Source organism: Bos grunniens, chromosome 8, assembly GCF_055505025.1.
Source record: "Bos grunniens cultivar Pamir isolate PY7600 chromosome 8, Bosgru_T2T1.0, whole genome shotgun sequence".
In the NCBI taxonomy this organism is placed as follows: Eukaryota; Metazoa; Chordata; class Mammalia; order Artiodactyla; family Bovidae; genus Bos; species Bos grunniens.
The window spans coordinates 48183437-48207540 of NC_141172.1; the positions used below are offsets into that span (position 1 = coordinate 48183437).

The window sequence follows — 24104 nt, forward strand, 5'->3', positions numbered from 1 at the left end:
TTGACTCATTGGAAAAGACTCATGCTGGGAGGGATTGGGGGCAGGAGGATAAGGGGACGACAGAGGATGAGATGGCTGGATGGCGTCACCGACTCGATGGACATGAGTCTGAGTGAACTCCAGGAGTTGGTGATGGACAGGGAGGCCTGGCGTGCTGTGATTCATGGGGTCGCAAAGAGTCGGACACGACTGAGCAACTGAACTGAACTGAAGTGAGAATGAGCTTGATGAGAGTATGAAGCACTGCCATTGGCAAGTGGGAAGAGGAGCAGATTGAGTCCTCAGGAAATAAAAAAGAGAAACAGACACTGAAAGGTACAAATGCACTAAAGGGGCAATGAAGACAAATCTCGAACCTCCTAATTATTTCTTGCTCTTTCTCACTTTGGACAAGTAAACAGAGATACAGAATCAACTGTTTAAAGTGAAAGAGTTCAGTGGAAGAGAGATTTGGGGTTATATCCCACTTCTAATTTTTACTGGGAGAGCGTGTGGCTCCAAGAAGCTCCCGGGAGACACTGCGGGAGTGAGTACAGGGCTGAGTATAGGGAATTGGCCGTCACTGTGGGGCAGGTCCCTGCGACAAACCTCACAAAAGCGGGGCCAAGAGGAGCTACCTCACGTCCAAGGTCAGGGGTGGCGGCCGAGAGGAGCTACCCAATGTCTGAGGTCAGGCGCCGCGGCTGAGAGGAGCTACCCCACGTCCGAGGCCAGGGGTGGTGGCCGAGAGGAGCTACCACACATCCAAGGTCAGGGGCAGCGGCTGAGAGTACCAGGCTGCGATGGCACAGGAGCGGCTGAGAGGAGCTATCCCAGGTCTGAGGTCAGGGGTGTCGGCCGGGAAGAGCTACCCACTGCCCAAGGCCAGGAGGTGGGGTGGTGAGGAGATACCCCTCGTCCAAGGTAAGGAGCAGTGGCTGCGCTTTGCTGGACCAGCCGTGAAGAGATACCCCACGTTCAAGGTAAGAGAAACCCAAGTAAGACGGTAGGTGTTGCAAGAGGGCATCAGAGGGCAGACACACTGAAACCACAATCACAAAAAACTAGTCAATCTAATCACACTAGGACCACAGCCTTGTCTAACTCAATGAAACTAAGCCATGCCCTGTCGGGCCACCCAAGACAGGCGGGTCATGGTGGAGAGGTCTGACAGAATGTGGTCCACTGGAGAAGGAATGGCAAACCACTTCAGTATTCTTGCCTTGAGAACCCCATGAACAGTATGAAAAGGCAAAATGATAGGATACTGAAAGAGGAACTCCCCAGGTCAGTAGGTACCCAATATGCTACTGGAGATCAGTGGAGAAATAACTCCAGAAAAAATGAAGAGATGGAGCCAAAGCAAAAGCAACACCCAGTTGTGGATGTGACTGGTGACAGAAGCAAAGTCTGATGCTGTAAACAGCAATATTGCATAGGAACCTGGAATGTTAGGTCCATGATCAAGGCAAATTGGAAGTTGTCAAACAGGAGATGGCAAGAATGAATGTCGACATTCTAGGAATCAGCAAAATAAAATGGACCGGAATGGGTGAATTTAACTCAGAGGACCATTATATCTACTACTGCGGGCAGGAATCCCTTAAAAGAAATGGAGTAGCCATCATGGTCAACAAAAGTGTCCAAAATGCAGTACTTAGATGCAATCTCAAAAATGACAGACTGATCTCTGTTCATTTCCAAGGCAAACCATTCAATATCGCAGTAATCCAAGTCTATGCCCCAACCAGTAACGCTGAAGAAGCTGAAGTTGAACGGTTCTATGAAGACCTACAAGACCTTTTAGAACTAACACCCAAAAAAGATGTCCTTTTCATTATAGGGGACTGGAATGCAAAAGTAGGAAGTCAAGAAACACCTGGAGTAACAGGCAAATTTGGCCTTAGAATACTGAAAGCTATGATCAACCTAGACAGCATATTAAAAAGCAGAGACATTACTTTGCCAACAAAGTTCCATCTAGTTAAAGCTATGGTTTTTCCAGTACTCATGTATGGATATGAGAGTTGGACTACAAAGAAAGCTCAGTGCCAAAGAATTGATGCTTTTGAACTGAGGTGTTGGAGAAGACTCTTCAGAGTCCCCTGGACTGCAAGGAGATCCAACCAGTCTATCCTAAATGAAATCAATCCTGAATATTCAGCTGAAGCTGAAACTCCAATACTTTGGCCACCTGATGGGAAGAACTGACTCATCTGAAATTACCCTGATGGTGGGAAAGATTGTAGGCAGGAGGTGAAGGAGATGAGAGAGGATGAGATTATTGGATGGCATCACTGACTCAATGGACATGAGTTTGAGTAGGCTCCAGGAGTTGGTGATAGACAGGGGCACCTGGCATGCTGCCGTTCATGGGGTGTCAAAGATCCAGACATGACCTGGTAAGTGAACTGATGGACTGAATGTATAATACTATAAATGTAGACTACCTAGAACTCTGAGTTCTACTAAATAAAATTTAAGCCATTTGTATGGCAAAACAAAATAACAGACAAGATCAATAGACATGATACATCTGGAAAAAAGACAATGCAAATAGCAGGCAATGAGTTCAGTAAAACACAAAGAGTTTGTACAGATTAACAAGAAAAAGACAAAACATGCAATATAAAAATGGATAGAAGATATGAATACACAGTGTCCCAAGAATAAAACCAAATGACTAGCAAACTTGGGAAAAAGGAAATCCACTAGTTTCTGGTAAAATAGAAATCAATATAACAATGATTTAATCTGAGAACATTTTAAAATGCTGTAAAACTTAATGCTGGCATGGATATGAGGTATAAGGTATTGTCTTAGATTGCTGGTAGAACTGTAATATGATTTACCTAATTTAGTGTTTTGTTTCTGAGGTCCTTATATTAATATGCAATATGAGAATCTGCTAAAATCTACAGTTTTTTAAAAAAAATTTTAAGAAAGCTATTCCTTTCCTAGAAAGCTTTTCTATAGAGACTAACCCCCAAATCCAACTTTAAGAGCTTATACATAAAAATACATATGGTAGAGTTGTTCAGGATAATGTAAAACAAAAGTAAAAATTATAAAAACCCAACTCTGAAAATGTGTGTATGAGTATATATATTCACATATATGGTCTATAAAGATTACCAAAATGTGGAGAAAAAAATACATGTAGACATACACTAAGGTATTAATATGAATTGTCTAAAGGGAAGAGCTTGGAATTGACTCTTGCTATTGGGGAAAAAAAGGGGACAGAGGAGAGAAATGTGTTCATGCTAAAACAATATGTATAATTCCACTTAGAAGGAAGCAGTGGAAATTAAAACATACTTTTTGTTTTGTTTTAACCTATTTTGGATCAAATAGAAAGATTATACATTGGTATTTGGAGAATTCCTATTTATGAAAAGAAAACTAAAAGTTGAATTAATAAAATGCAACATGAACTTTTTTTTAAAAATATAGCTGCATGTAGAAGCAATAAACTAGATGTTTTAAGCTTATTCAAAATAAGCCCATGAATAAAATAAATGAAACAATGATTTTGGAAATCAAATTAGCCATTCATATTTTCTCATAGTGGAACTTTTACATGATTTGAAGTGGGATGAAAACCAGGAAACTTGTTTCTAGCTAATAACTAGCTATTGATAGTAAATGATCCAGGAATATGTTCATTTAAATTAGATTTGGTAAGTTTAAAAAAAAATTTTTTTTTGAAAAATTGTTGAGTAAAATTTTAAGTTAAATTGTCTTTTTATATTATTTAAAAAATTTTTTTTGGAGTTTACTTGACTTCACTTTAAACTGCTAGATGTTGATCCTTTTTATGTTCATATTTAAGGAAGTGCTGAGGGTCACATCACTCAAAGCCAACCCCATCAGGCATCCTACCATGATGATCTGTGATGAGGTCAGAGGTTGGAAGGACAAAGAGAAGAGGTAGATTTTACAACTCGAGTTCAAGGAACTTGTCACTCTCCTCACAGAGCATCTCTTTTCAGTGAAAAGAGAAAAGGCTGCACTATGAAGACAATAGAATTCCCTCTCTTTTATGTAGATTTATGTTTTTCATGAGATACATATTCTGTATAAAGCATTTGTACAGAATATAATGTTTTATTGAAAGTAAATTATTTCTTTGGGGTTTAGTAGTGCTTGACTGAATTGTCCCACCCCCTCTACAATTCTTGTGTTGAAGCCTTAACCCCCAACATTACTGTGTTTGGAGACAGGGCATGTGAGGAGGTGATAAAGGTTAAATATCAGAAGAATGAGGCCTATCCAATAGAGATGATGGCCTTAGTAGAAGAGGAAGTGATATTAGAGATATATCAGAGATATCAGAGCTCACATTCTTCACCTTGTAAGGATGGACATGGAGAGAAAGTGGCCACATGCAAGCTAGGAAGAGAACTCTCACCAGAATTTGAATGCTGCCAGAAACTTGATCTTGGACCTTCCAGCCAACATGCCTGTTCTCTACTCCATTGTGGTTGTCTTGATTCTTCTGATACCTGGCAAAGGTGATGAACATTCATTTAAAACAACAGCTTCATTATAGTTAGTTTTTTCTAATTTAATGAGTAAATTTAATACCAAATTCACCATCTTTGAAAGCTATTATGATTTTATATTGCAATTTCTTTTTAAAAATTTAGTGAATATTTGGAAAATAAGAATTTGGCATTATCTGTTTTTTATACTTAAAAATTGCATTTATACAATTTTTCCAGTGTGTCATTTGATGTGATGATAATTAAAGCTTGAGTTGACACAGATGTTTTAAAGTTACTCTCTAGACTTCAGTATTTCAAATTCAGAAACATAAGGAGTTTGTTGAACATCAGCTTTAAAATTACTATACAAAACAAAGAACTGACTCAAAGAAATTTAAATGACTTATCAGTTCAATTCAGTCATTCAGTGGTGTCTGACTCTTTGCTACCCAATGGACTGCAGCACGCCAGGCTTCCCCATCCATCACCAACTCCCGGAGCTTGCTCAAACTCATGTCCATCGAGTCAATGAGGCCATCTAACCATGTCATCCTCTGTCATCCCCTTCTCTTCCTGACCTCATTCTTTCCCAGCATCAGGGTCTTTTCCAATGAGTCAGCTCTTCGCATTAGGTGGCCATTAGGTATTGGAGTTTGAGCTTCAACATCAGTCCTTCCAATGAATATTCAGGACTGATTTCCTTGAGGATGGACTGGTTTGATCTTCTTGCAGTCGAAAGGACTCTCAAGAGTCTTTTCCAACAACATGGTTCAAAAGCATCAACTCTTTGGCATTCAGCTTTCTTTATAGTCCAACTCTCACATCCATACATGACTACTGGAAAAATGACAGCTTTGACTAGATGGACATTTGTTGGCAAAGTGATGTCTCTGCTTTTTAATATGCTTAGGTTGGTCTTCCAAGGAGGAAGCATCTTTTAATTTCATGGCGGCAGTTACCATCTGCAGTTATTTTGAAGCCCAAGAAAATGAAGTCTTTCACTGTTTCCAAAGTTTCTCCATCTATCTGCCATGAAGAAATGGGACTGCATATCATGTTCTTAGTTTTTTGAATGTTGAGTTTTTATTCAACTTTTTTACTCTCCTCTTTCGTTTTCATCAAGAGGCTCTTTAGTTCTTCTTTGCTTTCTGCCATAAGGGTGGTGTCATCTGTATATCTGAGGTTATTGATATTTCTCCCGGCAATCTTGATTCCAGCTTGTGCTTCATTCAGTCCAGCATTTCTCATGATGTACTCTGCATGTAAATTAAATAAGCAGGGTGACAATATACAGCCTTGGCATACTCCTTTCCTGATTTGGAACCAGTCTGTTGTTCCATGTCCAGTTCTAACTGTTGCTTCTTGACCTGCATACAGATTTCTCAGGAAGCAGGTCAGGTGGTTTGGTATTCCCATCTCTTGAAGAATTTTCCAGTTTGTTGTGATCTACACAGTCAAAGGCTTTGGCGTAGTCAATAAAGCAGAAATAGATGTTTCTATGGAACTCTCTTGCTTTTTTGATGATCCAACAGATGTTGGCAATTTGACGTCTGGTTCCTCTGCCTTTTCTAAATCCAGCTTGAATATCTGGAAGATCACGGTTCATATACTGTTGAAGCCTGGCTTGGAGGATTTTGAGCATTACTTTGCTGGGGTGTAAGATGAGTGCAATTGTGCTATAGTTTAAACATTCTTTGGCATTGCCTTCCTTTGGAATCAGAATGAAAATTTACTTTTCCAGTCCTGTGGCCACTGCTGAGTTTTCCAAATTTGCTGACATATTGAGTGCAGCACTTTCACAGCATCATCTTTTGGGATTGGAAATAGCTCAACTGGAATTCCATCACCTCCACTAATTTTCTTGAAGTGATCACTCAGCTATAAATTTTTTTCAGTCCTGAGAAAGGGGGAACTTTCGCTGGCATAGTGACTGTGGAAGAAAATGAGAATTGAAATGGAAACCACAAATTGCAAAGTGTATCCTAAATCACAAGATACACAAGATATGTAAAGGGTGCCATAGAAAATTATGTTTATCACACACCATCTAAACTCCTCATTCTTTTTTCCCCAGTTTATTTAGACCTTTTTAGTTTAGATAAGACCACAGGTGAACTGCAAGGAGATTAAACCAGTCAATCCTAAAGGAAACCCACCCTGAATATTCACTGGATGAAATGAGGCTGAAGCTGAGCTCCAGTGCTTTGGCCCCCTGATATGAAGAGCCAACTCACTGGAAAAGACCCTGATGCTGGGAAAGATTGAGGGCAGGAGGAGAAGAGGATGACAGAAGATTAGATGGCTGGACAGCATCACTTATTCCATGTACATGAATTTGAGTAAACTCCAGGAGACAGTGAGGTTCAGGGAAGTCTGGTGTGCTACAGTCCACTGGGTCACAAAGAATTGGACATGACTTAGCAATCGAACAACAGCAAGTGAACTGGCAAACAATAATTTCACAGGGATTCATAAATCCTAATATTAAAGACTTCCAATAGTTTCAGCAATTTTCTGGGCTACACACTGACCAATCTCTCCCAAGGTCACCCTATGAATCCAGCACTTTAATCTCTAGAAACATTCTTTTCCCAATTTCACTCTCTCCCCTTTGAGATACTCTAAGTACACAGGATAGGGGGTCTTCAGAGAAAGACAACCAGGCATGGATTTCTTGACAAAAGAGAAGCCATTCTGGGCCTAAGTCATTGTGTGATCTGAGCCTGCCCATAATCCTTGTATTTGAATGGGTCTCAGTAATTAAGGATCTTAAGAGAAGCGAGGGAAGGCAGGAACAAAGGAAAAGCAGTCAAGAAACAATAGGTCAGTGATAAAAGTCCTAGTTCTTCCTGAAGGGATATGCATAACAATATGATGTGTATCTTTGAGTTCTGCAAGAACAAAGGCCCTGAATAAAGGTGGAGGATGGATTTCTCAGTCTACAAATTCTGGGCTCTGTTGATCCTTGCCCCAATTCTATAATGAATTTTTCTGTGCCCAAGACCCTTCATGAATATGCATGCACTGGCCAAGTCTTTATATGAGTATGCATATATACCTAGCTTAAAAATTCCACAATATTGCTGTTCAAGGACACTACTTTGGGAAAGATCCCTGATGTTCTCCTTACTTGCTGCAAGAAATAAATCTTTCCTTTTCCCACTCTTTGGCTTGGTTGTGTCTTTTGGCTTGACACCTACCAAGAGGTAAACCCAGTTTTCAGGTAATATTTTGTACAGACAAACTTATTTAAAAAAGTATGTTATACCTGACATAATTATATATCATTATAGTATAATACAATACATGAAACATGATACATTGTACATATTCATGTTATAATTTGATAGGTCCATTTAAATGGTTATTCTTTTTCTATTTTTCTTTTTATATTCCGTTAAAATTAGAAGTTCTAAAATCATAGAGCAAAGTAAGTAATGCATTTTTAGAATTTAAACTGTTACATGGTAAAAGTATCCTTTTCATGAAAAGAAACACTTTTTGTCATATAGCTATCATCATGGCAGATTAAAAATTGCTTGGCAAGATATAATGAAGAAAACATCTTTACCATGCAGAAACTAAATGATCTTAGTAAAAATAAGTTAGTCTCCCCGAGCCTTAGTTTTCTCATTTGTGAATTTGGAATAGAGAAGAAAACAGTAGAAAATTGTAGTCAGGTGAGGCTATTGGTCTTAGTGACTGAGATGGGAAAACAATACCTGACCCATTCTACTCTTTCTTCAGTTGTCTCGTGTAAAGTAAAATTCATATTTTTTGTCAAGACAAGAAAAATTTACACATAAAAATGTCTCTGCCCTTAGGTGACCTCTCTCTCCACCTGTGCATTGTACATCTGTATTACGCATCACCCAAACCTCCCCCATCAGCAGCAATATCTGCTCAATCATAAACAGCAGCTTTCTAGCATTGACAAGACAACTTCTTAAAAGATAGTATTCCTTCTTGATACTGTTAAGGGTCACATGATCTACCACGGACATGACTGAGTGACTTCACTTTCACTTTTCACCTTTCCTTTCATGCATTGGAGAAGGAAATGGCACCAGTGTTCTTGCCTGGAGAATCCAAGGGATGGGGCATCCTGGTGGGCTGCTGTCCATGGGGTCGCACAGAGTTGGACACGACTGAAGTGACTCAGCAGCAGCAGCAGACCTACCATGATGACACTTAGATCTGGATTGTGCAGACTGTCAATAATATGTCCTTTGATGTACAGTCCTTTGTCTCAGAAAACTTATATATCTGTGTCTTGGCTTCTAAGTAGCAGAACAGTTCTCAGAGCTTTCTTAGATACTCGTTCTGGGTGGTGGTGGTGGTGGTTTAGTTGCTAAGTACTCTTCTGACTGCATGGACTGTAGCCCCCCAGGCTCCTCTATCCATGGGATTTCTCAGGCAGGAGTACTGGATCAGGTTAATATTTCCTTCTCCAGGGGATTTTCCTGACCCAGGGACCAAACCTGGGTCCTCCTCCTCCTCAAATTTGGCTCAAATAAAACTTGCCATTTCTTTCTAAGATCAACTGATTAATTTTTTGTTGATACTAGTTGATAACTAGTCTCCCCATCAGTTATTCCCCAAGGCTAGAAAACAACAATTCAAGTTACTTTCTAGGTCTCTAGGCAAATTATCACTCTTCCAATATAACTCAGGCTAGGCATACTTACCTTTCTCTGACAGGCTCTGCTCCACCTGATAAAAAATTATCATCAGCCTTTCCTTGCTATGTAAACAGACTCAGTGTATGAAAACAGAGAACATAAAGAGATAGCTTGACTTTAAAAATATAATCTTCCTTAGATTTTTAATATGCACATTCTCACCAAATGTTTTTGTTTATTATTTGGGAGATTACAAAACCCTGCAACTATATATATTTACAATAACTTGCTATCCATTTTCATTCAAATGAGACGTCTTTACTATTCAATGTAATGTTTACTTTTGGAAGCCCACCAAAACTGGTAAACCAGAGTTAGCATACATTATGTTGTTCCTCTCCCTAAGAATCAGTCTTCTGCATTGTTGTTGAAGGAATGAATATCCTTACATTGCCATGTTTTACTCAGAACTCATATATGATAAAATATCCTTCGCTATTCTTCAATATTCAGCCTGAAATGGTAAATTATAAAAACATTCTTTTAGGGTTTTTAAAAATTATGGCTAGTATGAATTACCTTTGCATTTTCTTTAACAAATTTTGATAGAAAAGACTTTAATATGTCTTCATCACTTATCTATTATACTAGATAAGAAAATATACACAATTAAGTAACAATTAAGAACATAAGCACTGAGTTCACAAATATAAGGCCAGAGAATATTTAATTATGTGACAAACTTGGATTATGTAGGCAATATTGGAAATTCTGAGAAAAAAATCTCAAAATATTTTCCCTTTTTGATGGCAGAATTGTTTTTTGGCTGTGCTGGGTCTTCGTTGCTGTGTGGGCTTTTCTCCAGTTGTAGAGAGTGGGGGCTGGTCTCCAGTCGTGGTGCTTGTGCTTCTCACTGCAGTGGCTTCTCTTGCTGCAGAGCATGGGCTCTAGGGCAGACGGGCTTCAGGAGTTGTGGCTCTAGAGCACCCGCTCCACCAGTGCAGAATTTTTAAGTTGTGAATTAATGAGATTGTGTTTTTATCATTCCACTTCTTATTGCCTTATTTTAAATTTCCATAAATCATGTCTAATTTTCTCTAGTCAAAAATGAATGAAATGACAAAAGTTTTTTAGTCATTTGTAAAGCAGTAAAAGAGTCAACTTAAAACCATATTCAGTCAGCAAAGGCAGAAACTCTGATTTATTTTTTGATTGCTATTCATATTTTTATAGTAATTATAAAATAGAACGTATGTCTAGTTCAAGTGGCTTATTTAGTTTCAAGTATTTTAAAGAGGCTCTGAATTTGTGCAGGCATGTAGAACTACAGCTCAGAATTGTAATGGGATAATCTTACTATGCCAAATATTTCGATTGGAATGAGTAGTTGAGTTTACATTAGTGACTGGGCAACAACAAAAGTATATTTATATTCTATCACAAATGAAGATTTATTTAAAATGTTTTTATTCCTTGATCTAAAATGAAACTCCATACATATCTGAATAATCATTATTTTTCAATCTTAACAACAGGCTTTGTCATATATAACTCCAGGCCTACTAGAAGGTAATCAAGAAGTTCTACCAATTTTAAGGAAATCTGTATGAAAATTTCAAAGTCACGCTCCTAACCCAGGTTTTTGTGTCAATGGCTTCCTAATTCTAACTGAACTAAATCCCAAATTCTCAGCCTGTCTTGAAAAATTTCCACTTTGGGGACTGTTATAAACTGGATTATGTCCCTTGAAAATTCACAAGTTGGAGCCCTAAGCCCAGTAGACTATATTTATAGATAGGACCTTCAGTTCAGTTCAGTTCAGTCACTCAGTTGTGTCCGACTCTTTGCGACCCCATGAATCACAGCATGCTAGGCCTCCCTGTCCATCACCAACTCCCAGAGTTGACCCAGACTCACGTCCATCGAGTCAGTGATTCCATCCACCCATCTCATCCTCTGTCGTCCCCTTCTCCTCCTGCCCTCAATCCCTCCCAGCATCAGAGTCTTTTCCAATGAGTCAACTCTTCAATGAGGTGGCCAAAGTACTGGAGTTTCAGCTTTAGCATCATTCCTTCCAAAGAAATCCCAGGGCTGATCTCCTTCACAATGGACTGGTTGGATCTCCTTGCAGTCCAAGGGACTCTCAAGAGTCTTCTCCAACACCACACTTCAAAAGCATCAATTCTTCGGTGCTCAGCCTTCTTCACAGTCCAACTCTCACATCCATACATGACCACTGGAAAAACCATAGCCTTGACTAGATGGACCTTTGTTGGCAAAGTAATGTCTCTGCTTTTGAATATGCTGTCTAGGTTGGTCATAGCTTTCCTTCCAAGGAGTAAGCGTCTTTTAATTTCATGGCTGCAGTCACCATCTGCAGTGATCTTGGAGCCCCCAAAAATAAAGTCTGACACTGTTTCCACTGTTTACCCATCTATTTCCCATGAAGTGATGGGACCAGATGCCATGATCTTCATTTTCTGAATGTTGAACTTTAAGCCAACTTTTCACTCTCCACTTTCACTTTAATCAAGAGGCTTTTTAGTTCCTCTTCACTTTCTGCCATAAGGGTGGTGTCATCTGCATATCTGAGGCTATTGATATTTCTCCCGGCAATCTTGATTCCAGCTTGTGTTTCTTCCAGTCTAGTGGACCTTAAAGGAGGGTAATTAATGATGTCACATCCTGGGGTCTAATCCTATAAGACTGGTATCCTTATATGAAAAGAAAGGGACACCAGAGCTCACTCCACAAGGATAGAGAGGGAGGGTCATATAAAGATACAGGAAGAAGGTAGGCATTAACAAGCCAGGAAAAGAGGCCTCACTAGAAACCAAATGTACTGACAAATTGATCTTGCATATCTAGCCTTCAGAACTGTGGAAAAATAAATTTTTGCCCTTTAAGCCACCCAGCCTGTGGTATTTTGTTATGGTAGTCCAAGATGACTAATACAGAGAACTAGTCTCCCTGTGAGTCTTCTCATCTTCTTCTATTGTAGCTATATTCATATTAGTATCTTTTGCTTAGAATCTTGCTTCTTACTTATCTTCCCCAAGTCCCTTCTCCCTTGGTAGCCACTAATTTGTTCTCTGTATCTATGAGTATGTTTTGTTTTATTTGTTTTTTAAGATTCCATATATGGGTAAAATCATACAGTGTTTTTCTTCTTTCCTTATTCCACTTGGCGTAATACCTTCATGGTCCACCCATGTCGTTACGGATGGCATGTCTCCATCTTTTTTATGGTCGAGTAGTATTCCTTTATATATATAAATATATATATTCCATTATATATATATAAATGTTATCCATTGATCCTAAACACTTAGCTTATTTCTTTATCTTGGTTATTATGAATAAAGCTGCATTGAACATAGAGGTGCATATATCTCTTTGAATTAGTATTTTCATGTTTTTCAGATAAATATCCAGAAGTAAAATATTTGGGGCATATGGTAGTTCTATTCTTAATTTTTTGAAGCTCTCTATACTGTTTTTCATAGTGGCTGCACTATTACAGTCTTAATAACAATGTATAAATATTCCATTTTCTCCACAAGCTCTCCAACATTTACTATATATTTTTTTTCTTCTCAATAACAGTTATTCCACCAGGTGTGACGTGAGATCTCATTGTGGTTCTGATTTGTATTTTCCTAATTATTAGTGCTGTTCAACAGCTTTTCAAGTACCTGTTGACCATCTGTGTGTCCTTTTTGGAAAAATGTCTGTTCAGACTCTTTGCACATTTTAAAATCCAGTTGTTTATCTTGTGAGTTGTATGAGTTTTTTATATATGTTGAATAGTGACCCCTATGAAGCATATGATCTGAAAATTTCTTCTCTCATTCAGTAGATTATCTTTTCATTTTGTTAATGTTTCCTTCTCTGTGCAGAAACTTTTGATGTGGTCCCATTTATTTTTGCTTTTGTTTCTTTTATCTTTGGATTCAGAGCCACAAAAGTGTCATTAGGTCCAAGGTCAATTAAATTACTATATTTTCCTCTAAGAATTTTGTGCTATCAGGTCTCACATTGAAGTCTCTAATCCATTTGGAATTGTGTATGGTATAAGATGGGCTCCCCAGGTAGCTCAGCTGGTAAAGAAATTGCCTGCACTGTAGGAGTCCCGGTTTGATCCCTGGGTTGGGAAGTTCCCCTGGAGAAGGGAGAGGCTACCCACTGCAGTATTTTTGGGCTTCCCTGGTGGCTCAGCATAAGAGGCCTGGATTCGAAACCTGGGTTTGGATGATTCCCTGGAGGATGGCATGAAAACCAACTCCAGTATACTTGCATGGAGAATCCCCAGGGACAGAGGAGCCTGGTCGGGTACAGCCCATGGGGTCACAAAAAGTTGGACATAACTGGGCGACTATGCACAGCACAGCACAGCAAGTATTATTCTGCAGATATTGTCTCAAAAGTCCCTTAAGCTGTCTTCTTTTTAAATTCTTTTTTCATTTTTCTGTTCTCTCTGGGTGAGTTCTATTGTTTTGTCTTCCAGATCACTGATTCATTCTTCTACCTCATACAGTCTGCTACTGAACCCATCCAGTATTTTTTTTATTTTTCAGGTCAGTTATAACTTCTGTTTGGTACTTTCTGATATGTTCTCTCTGTTTATCGAAAATCTCACTGAGTTCATGCATTCTTCTCCTGAGTTTGGTGAGCATCTTTATGACCAAACTTTATGTCAGGTAAATTGCTTATCTCCATTTTGTTTAGCTCTTTTTCTGAAGTTTTATCTTGTTTTTTACAACTGCAACATATTCCTTTGTCTCCTCATTTTGCCTAATTCTTTGCATTTGTTTTCATGCATTAAATGTATAACCTGTCTCTCCTAGTCTTGAAGAAGTTACTTTATTGAGGGGACAAACTGTGGAGCTCAGAAACACTATCCTGCCTGGCTACCAGAGCCAGGCACTCAAGGAGGTGTCCCCAATGTGTGCTGTTTTTCCCTCCTGTTGTGTTAGGGCTGCAACTGTTGTGGGACACATACAGGGAGTGTTGGGCCCTGGGCTGGTTGAAGGATCCAACAGGGGCTGTCATGGGGCACTGTTGGGCAGGGTTATCACTGGACCAGCTAAACCACAGTTGTAGAGTCTCTCAGCAGAGTATGCTCACTGGTGTCAATGGTGGAGAATTCCAAAATGGTCCTCTCCTATGCCAGTATTTGGCTCAGATGGTAAAGAATCTGCTTGCAATGTGGGAGACCTAAGGTCCAATCCCCGGGTCAGGAAGATCCCCTGGAGAAGGAAATGACAACCCACTATTAGTAATAAGATAGCCTGAGATTGCATAAATAACACCTGCCAGTAACTTAGTCCCCAAAGAATGTCTCAATTGTTTTCTGAGTCTCTGGCAGATGCTTCAAGATTAGTTACGTATGCTCCTTTCACCTAAGTCCCATGCATTTTTCAATCACATGCTTCACTGCTGGTTTTTGGGTTGTGTGTGCCTGCTCATGAGCTCTTTAACAGTGGGTTTTTTTCTTCCCTGCAGTTCTGTAGTTTTCCTAAGCTTATTCCTCATTGATTTTTCAAAGTTAGGTGTTTGGGGAACTCAAGTGCCTGATGTAGAGTTCAAATTCCTTGCTCACTCAGAGAAAAGATCCATAACTTTGTGATCTCTCCTGATTGTGAATTGCCAGGCCAGGGTATGGGTTTTTCCTTGTCAAGCCTATATCAATGTTGTTTTTTTGTTTGTTTGTTTGTTTTTTGTTTTTTTTTTTAATTTAGCAAAAGTTCAAGTTTCTTTTATCCTTTGTTTTGGAGGTTCTATTCATTCAATTTTCAGGTCTCTTTTGGGGAAATTACTCCCAGGTGGCGCTAGTGGTAAAGAATCTGCCTGCCAATGCAGGAGACGAAAGAGATGTGGGTTCCATTGCCAGGTCAGAAAGATCCCCTGTAGGAGGGCATGGCAACCCACTCCAGTATTCTTGACTGGAGAATCCCATGGACAGAGGAGCCTGGCGGGCTACAGCCCATAGGGTCGCAAAGAGTCGGACACGACTGAAGCAACTTAGTACACACTGCACACATTCCATTTACAGTTGTAGACTTGCTCTGTCTGTGGAAGGAGCTGAATTCAGAAACTTCCTATACCACCATCTTAAAGCCTCCTTCCACTTATCTCCCGCACTTGATTGCTAGAGTTGTACTTAAAAATTTAAAGCCTATGTCAAATCTTCCCCCAAAATACCTTTTTGTTTTCTCTTTCCTATATATTCCTATCCACTGAAAGCATATAATTGCTCTTGCTTGAAGCTCCATTAATACTTCTCATATATCTAGCAGAGATATGATATATTGACTAACATTTTATCTATTTGGACATCTGTCTCAACTTTTCTATTAGATTAATTAAACAATATATAAATTGGTTAAGTCTCCTTGAGGGTCTACTATGTACCAATTTGATTACCTGTCAGACATTTGTGTTTTCAATTACTATCTATAGTTCAGTTCAGTTGCTCAGTCATGTCTGACTATTTGCAACCCCATGGAACACAGCACGCCAGGCCTCCCTGTCCATTGCCAACTACCAGAGTTTACTCAAACACATTCCATTGAGTCAGTGATGCCATCCAGCCATCTCATCCTCTGCTGTCCCCTTCTCCTCCTGCCCTCAATCTTTCCCGGCATCAGGGTCTTTTCAAATGAATCAGCTCTTCACAAAGTATTGGAGTTTCAGCCTTAGCATCAGTCCTTCCAATGAATACTTAGGACTGATCTCCTTTAGGATGGACTGGTTGGATTTCCTTGCAACCTAAGTAACTCTCAAGAGTCTTCTCCATCACCACAGTTCAAAAGCATGAATTCTTCAGCACTCAGCTTTCTTTATAGTCCAACTCTCACATCCATACATGACTACTGGAAAACCATAGCTTTGACTAGATGGACCTTTGTTGGCAAAGTAATGTCTCTGCTTTTTAATATGCTGTCTAGGTTGGTCATAACTTTTCTTTGAAGGAGCAAGTGTCTTTTAATTTCATTGCTGCAGTCATCATCTGCAGTGATTTTGGAGTCCAAAAAAATTCTCACTGTTTCCTCATTTATTTGCCATGAAGTGATGGGACCAGATGCCATGATCTTAGTTTTCTGAATGTTGAGTTTCAAGCCAGCTTTTTCACTCTCCCCTGACTTTCATCAAGGGAGTCTTTAGTTCCTCTTCGCTTTCTGCCATAAGGGTGATGTCATCTGCATATCTGAGGTTATTGATATTTCTCCCAGCAATCTCAATTCCAACTTGTGTTTCTTCCAGCCTGGATTTTGCATGATGTACTCTGCATATAAGTTAAATAAGCAGGGTGACAATATGCAGCCTTGACGTACTCCTTTCCTGATTTGGAACCAGTCTGTTGTTCCATGTCCAGTTATCACTGTTGCTTCCTGACCTGAATACAGATTTCTCAAGAGGCAAGCCAGGTGATCTGGTGTTCCCATCTCTTGAAGAATTTTCCACAGTTTGTTGTGGCCCACACAGTCAAAGCCTTTGGCGTAGTCAATAAAGAAGAAGTAGATGTTTTTCTGAAACTCTCTTGCTCTTTTGATGATCCAACGGATGTTGACTTTGATCTCTGGTTCCTCTGCCTTTTCTAAATCCACCTTGAACATCTGGAAGTTCATAGTTCATGTACTGTTGAAGCCTGGCTTGGAGAATTTTGAGTATTACTTTACTAACGTGAGATGAATGCAATTGTGCAGTAGCTTGAGCATTCTTTGGCATTGCATTTCTTTGGGATTGGAATGAAAACAGGAGTGGATGTTTTCCACTTCTGTGGCCACTGTTGAGTTTTCCAAATTTACTATCTAGAGAACCTTGAATATAAAAAGTATTAAGCAATGTTGAGTTAAATTTATTTGAGTTGGTTTTGAATCAGGTTAGGTAATTAGTATAATCTGCTTGAAATTATCAAAAAATATCAAGATATGTAACTAAATAAATATGTAACTAAAATAAACTAAATAAACAAACTAATTTACTTCTCAAAACACTGTGTTGCTTTCTCTAAGTTGAAATTCTTTATGTGGAACTCATATGAGCTCACTATTGAATTTGCAGGGATAAAAATCAATTCTCTCATTTAGAAAGAAGCAGCTATGTAAAATTTTGCCCCAGATCCTTTACTTAAAATAGTTCCCAGTAGCGAACATTTTCTTTCTAACTTTTATTCTCACTCCAGCTGCCTAAAAATCCTTTTTTTCCCTCTTGCTATCGTTTTATGAATAATTCTGTGTCTGCCCTTAATACAAGATTTCAAGAAACAATGGAATATATAGATATATTGAGATATATCTGTCACTATAGATGTACCTATATTCTAATGGAGATTTAGGGATGCAAAGTAAAACATTAGTAGGCTGAAAAGTACAACCCTGAAGATAGCTTTTATAATATTTATTTTTTGAAATTTAAGTTGATAACTAACGTTTTTGGTAACCTAACTGACATACCATTATAAGTTAATTACTATTTGTTTTTATGTTTTAAAGCATATGTGAACAATTTCACAATGTATTATAGAGCTATTTTTTGCCTAGATGATGTTTGCATCTTTAATAGAAAATATTTTTGACATATTCTATATTTCATAACATACGCGAAATCAATTTGCCTGTCCCCTATGGAAATGGTATATTTCTCTACCCAGTTGGTTTTAGGTTTGGACACATGACTGACTTTCCCACTAAAATATGAGCAAAAGGAACAGTGCACTATTTTTGTGTCTGTCTGTCAATTTCTCATTCTTGCTCTTGCCATGAAAGAATAGTGTATGCTGAGGGAGGTTCCTTTATCCTTGAACCCAGACTGAAGAAAAAAAGAAAAAAAAAAATGAGCAGATTCATAGCTCCAAACAAGAAAATGTAAGTCTAACACAGTTAGAGTAGAACCATAGAAACGAGGACCATTTTGTAAGAGAGAAAGAAGTTTGCTCTTGTAAGTCACTGAGATTTGGGACTATTTGACTAAGAATTTAGATAGTATAATATCTATCTAAGAATTTAGATAGTATAATATCTATCTAAGAATTTAGATAGTATAATACACATTATAAAATATGTACCAAAAAAATCTTTATTATTTAAAACCTGACAAATAATTTACTGGGATTCAAGAAACATCCAGGTCTAGCTTATATTCATGTATTTATCTATGGTTAGAATTTGGAGAAGGCAATGGCAACCCACTCCAGTACTTTTGCCTGGAAAATTGCACGGATGGAGGACCCTGGGAGGCTGCAGTCCATGGGATCGCTAAGAGTCGGACACAACTGAGAGACTTCACTTTCATTTTTCACTTTCATGCATTGGAGAAGGAAATGGCAGCCCATTCCAGTGTCTTGCCTGGAGAATCCCAGGGACAGGGGAGCCTGGTGGGCTGTCATCTATGGTGTCACACAGAGTCAGACACAACTGAAGTGACTTAGCAGCAGCAGCAGCTATGATTAGAATATTTAAAAATTTAACAAATTATACATTTTAGGTTTATATCTTTTAATATGTATACCAGAGACTTCCACTTCTTGGTAAGACAGAGTACTGTCCTTAGTTGTTCAGCTGCTAAGTCATGTCTGACTCTTTGCAATCCATGGACTGCAGCACGCCAGGCTCCTCTGTCCTCCACTATCTCCCAGAGTTTGCTCAAATTCATGTTCAGAGAGTTGGTTTTGTTATCTAACCATCTTACCCTCTGCTGCCTGATTCTCCTTTTGCCTTTAATCTTTGCCAGCATCAGGGTAGGCATACTTTTAAAATTATCATGAAGTTCAACCAAACGTCTGGACGTATTACATAAGAGAAACATAAAAAGACACTGAAATATGGAAAGAAGATGGTAAGTTTTTCAGGGACCTCAGAAACTGAGGGAAAGCAGTGGTCAGTATCCTGGATTTTCTTCTTGTCTCATATATCCCAGCTTAAAGCTGAAAAAATGGGCAACAAAGAAATACCAAAAAGCACTGACAAAAAAATTATAGCAAAAGCCTGCTCTCTTTCACCAAAGGAATAGCCTAGCAAAACAAACCTTTTAGACAATAACCACTTTATTGCAGCTGAACACCAGACCAAAAAAAAAAAATGTGGCCTGATTCCAATGACACCAACAAAGACTGTGGAACCTCGACTTCCACACCTGTAAGGCTGCCATAAGGCAATTCAACATCTCCACTGGGATGATGTTAGAATGACAAATAGAGAATTTCATCCCTGCTAGATGGTAACAAAGTGACTGCCTTGTCCTCTGTCCACTAGAATAGTGTCAAAGAAGGTCTAGAGGACGGTTGGACTGTTTACCATTGCCACTCTTACCATGATGCCAGTGGAGCCCAAAGAGGATTGGAAACTCCCATTCCACCTAGTAGTAACGAAGAACCCTCCCTGCCCTTGAACATCACTTTAAGTGCAACAGTATAGACTGAAAGTAAAATGATGAAAGAAAGATATTAAATGCAAACATTTATCAAAGGAATACAAGAATGGCCATTTTAATATCAAACAATAAAGTGAAGTGAAGTGAAAACCACCCAGTCATGTCCAACTCTTTGCTACCCCAGGGACTCCCCTGCCAGGCTCCTCTGTCCATGGAATTCTCCAGGCAAGAACACTGGAGTGGGCCGCCATTCCTTTCTCCAGGGAATTCAAGTCTCCCACATTGCAGGCGGGCAAAGAAAATTACCATAGACAGAAAAGAACATTATATGATGATAAAAGGATCAATCCACTCCACCCAGAAAAACACAGCTGTCACAATTATGTATGTATCAAATGCTATTAAGCAGCAGAATATGTAAAACAAAACCTGAGAAAACTGAAAGAAAAAGTGAACAAATTCACAATTATAATTGGAGACCTCAACACTCCTTTTTCAACAACTAAAAAGAAAGTCAGCAATTATTTAGAAGAGCTTAACAACACTATAAATCAACAGGATCTTATTGATATTTATAGAACATAACAAGTCCCAATAACAGTAGAAAACAGTAGAAATCATGTGCCCATGAAACATATACCAAGACAGACAATATCTCAAGCCATAGGATGAACTTCAACAAAGTTTAAAACTTGAAATCATACCAAATGTGCTCTCTGATCACAATGGAATCAAACTAGAAATCAATAATAGAAAAAAATAACAAGAAAATCTTCAAACACTTGAAAATTAAATCACAATTTTAAGTAGTCCACAAATAAAAAAAAGCATTAGAAAAAATAGAAAATAATTAAATGAATGAAATATCAAACATTTCATATCATGTTTGATAAACATCAAATTTTGTGGTCCATAGCTAAAGCAGTGCTGAGAACAAAAATTTATAGCACTAAATGCATTCATTAGAAAAAAATAAAAATCTGAATAAACAATCTAAGCATCCACCTCAAGAACAGAGAAAAAGAAGAGCAAAAGAAGTCTGATGAAAACAGAAAAAGGAAATGCTGAAGATAAGAAATCGATTAAATTAAAAACAGGAACACAGTAGAAAAAACAATCAATGACGCTATGAGCTAGTTCTGTGTAAAGTTCAATAAAATTGATAAATCTTTAGCAACACTGACAAGGAAAAAATAGACATTATACACATAAAATGTCAGAAATTATATGGGACATTATTACAGATGCTGTGAACTTCAAAACAATACTTAGGACATGGTCCAAAGAATTCTACTTATTAATGTACATAATGCACATAATTCTACTTACTTATACAAAATTGACTAATTCCTCAAAGAACGTAAATAACCACAACTCACCTGATATGAATTAGAGAAACTGAATATCCCTATCAGTTCAGTTCAGTTGCTCAGTCATGTCTGACTCTTTGCAACCCCATGAATTGCAGCACGCCAGGCCTCCCTGTCCATCACCAATTCCTGGAGTTCACTCAAACTCACGTCCATCGAGTTGGTGATGCCATCCAGCAATCTCATCCTCTGTCGTCCCCTTCTCCTCCTGCCCGCAATCCCTCCCAGCATGAGTCTTTTCCAATGAGTCAACTCTTCGCATGAGGTGGCCAAAGTACTGGAGTTTCAGCTTTAGCATCATTCTTTCCAAAGAACACTCAGGACCGATCTCCTTTAGAATGGACTGGTTGAATCTCCTTGCAGTCCAAGGGACTCTCAAGAGTCTTCTCCAACACCACTCTTCAAAAGCATCAATTCTTTGGCACTCAGCTTTCTTCACAGTCCAACTCTCACATCCATACATAACTACTGGAAAAACCATAGCCTTGACTAGACGGACCTTTGTTGGCAAAGTAATGTCTCTGCTTTTGAATATGCTATCTAGGTTGGTCATAACTTTCCTTCCAAGGAGTAAGTGTCTTTTAATTTCATGGCTGCAATCACCATCTGCAGTGATTTTGGAGCCCCCAAAAATAAAGTCTGACACTGTTTCTACTGTTTCCCCATCTATTTCCCATGAAGTGATGGGACCGGATACATGATCTTAGTTTTCTGAATGTTGAGCTTTAAGCCAACTCTCTCACTCTCCTCTTTCACTTTCATCAAGAGGCTCTTCATTTCCTCTTCACTTTCTGCCATAAGGGTGGTGTCATCTGCATATCTGAGGTTATTGATATTTCTCTTGGCAATCTTGATTCCAGCTTGTGCTTCTTCCAGCCCAGCGTGTCTCATGACGTACTCTGCATAATAAGTACTAAGAAAATTTAATTTGTAATTTTAACACTTCTAGAAAAGAAGTTTCAGGGTCCAGATATTTTCAATGTAAAATCCTACAAACATTAAAGAAGAATTAACACCAGTTCTCTAATCTCTTTTAGAAAACAGAAGAGAAGGGTATACCTCTCTATTCATTTTATGAAGTTTGGTTCCCTGATACCGAAACCAGACAAAGGATGTACCTGCCTTCTCTTGCCACTACTCCCCAATAAAAAAAGGAAAGAAAAAAAAGATCAGTAGCTCTCCTAAATAAAGACATAATAATCTTTAAAATCTTACCAAATATAAGTAAACAAAACATAAAAACATTATATACCATGACCAAGTATCCTGGGATACCAGTCTAGTTCAATATTTTGAAATCAATCAGTATAATCCACTATATTAACAGGCTAAAGAAGAAAAATTGCAGCATCACATTCAGTCCAGAAAAAAAGTTGACAAAGTTTAATACTCATTTATGATAAAAGCTCTCAGAAAAGTACAAATAGAGGGGAAATTCCTCAACTGATCTAAAAAAAATACAGCTTTTGTTATTCTTAATAGTGAAGATGAGGGAGTACTTTCTTCCAACTATTGGAAACAAGGCAGGAATGTCTACTCTCACCACCCTCATTCAACATAGTGCTGGAAGTTCTAAGTGGCATAAGGCATGAAAACATGAATAAAAGGCAAAACAAACAAACAAACAACAAAACAAAACCAAAAAACGGAAAAGAAGGAAAGAAATCTGACTCTACTTGCAGATGATGTACTTTTCTACAAAAAAAACGAATATTCCATATTGAATCCTTTACTGTCATCTTACTGATCTAATTCCAATAGGTTTCATGAGAACGTGATATGGGAGTGCTAACAAAAGACATGACACTTCAGAGTTTTCAGATATCTTCACCTGTTTTGTTCCTAGCATATTCAACTTTATTTGCATAGGATATTTATTTGTTGTTATAACACTCTGAAGTTAAAAGAAGAGATTATTCAGATCCCTCTACTGTTGTTTAAGACAGTTCCAGGATCAATCCTCAAGATGAGTTCCTGGTTCTACAAAAAAAAAAAAAAAAAAAAGGAACGTAGAAGAAAAATGACAAATGAAGCCAAGATAATTTAAATGACACATTCAGAGGTCAACTTCCTAAGAACTGAAGACCACCCAATGAGAGGTGTATGGAAAGGTTAGACTGTGTTTGGGAATTTGAGCATCTTTTGGAAACCTCTACCCAGATGTGATTGGTCGGCTCTTGTCCTGAGGGGTGGTTGCCTTCCGCAGTCCACGATCATTTATGGAACAACCGTTAGTTGAACGTTTCGGCCCTTTTCTTCTACAGCACCTAGACCTGTAGAACTCTGTGATCCATGTGTCTACCATGCAAGCCTTCTGTCTCACTGCTCCAAGTTGCAGAATCTCAGCCTGGAAGGCCTCCAACTTTCAGATCCCATTGTTGATAATCTTGCTCAGAACACAAATTTACTGTGACTAAAACTTTCTGGATGTTCTAGATTCTCTGAATCTGCCCTGAAGACTTTGCTGAGCAGCTGTTCCAGACTGGATGAACTGAACCTCTCTTGGTACTATGATTTCACTGAAAAGCGTGTACAGGTGGCTGCTGCACATGTGTCAGAGACCATCACCCAGCTGAATCTGAGTGGGTACCGAAAGAATTTGCAGAGACCAGATGTCTCTACCTTAGTTGGAGGATGTCCCAATCTTGTCCACCTAGACTTAAGTGATAGTGTCATGCTGAAAAATGACTGCTTTCCAGAATTTTACCAACTCAACTACCTCCAATACCTATCACTCAGTCGGTGCTATAACATAATACCTGAAACTCTACACGAACTTGGAGAAATTCCCATATTAAAAACACTACAAGTCTTTGGAATCGCGCCAGAAGGTACCCTTCAACTGTTAAAGGAAGCCCTCCCTCATGTACAGATTAATTGCTCCCATTTCACCACCATCGCCGGGCCGACCATTGGCAACAAGAAGAACCAAGAGACATGGGGCATCAAATGCCAACTGTCACTGGAGAAACCCAGTTGTCTATGAAGCCTCTATGGCAAGATGGTGTCTCCTTTTTTCTTTGAACAGGGAAAGTAAGCAGGAAGCCCAATTGTGGAGAGCTCAGCTATTTTTATTCTTGGTTTTCTGTTGCCCTCCTTCTACAAGTATATTAGAGGACCATTGGAGACAGAAAACTATGAAGTGTTGCTTTTTAGAAATGACTATGAAAGCTTTGCCAGATCTTTTGACTGTGTGGATCACAATAAACTGTGGAAAATTCTGTAAGAGATGGGAATACCAGACCACCTGACCTGCCTCTTGAGAAACC

The 24104-nt window shown here is 38.7% G+C and overlaps 1 pseudogene; it reads left to right on the forward strand.

Annotated features, from left to right (window-relative positions):
* The first annotated feature begins 782 nt into the window (after positions 1-782).
* LOC147367036 (S-phase kinase-associated protein 2 pseudogene) lies at positions 783-23821 on the forward strand (annotated as a pseudogene).
* Positions 23822-24104: the final 283 nt, after the last annotated feature.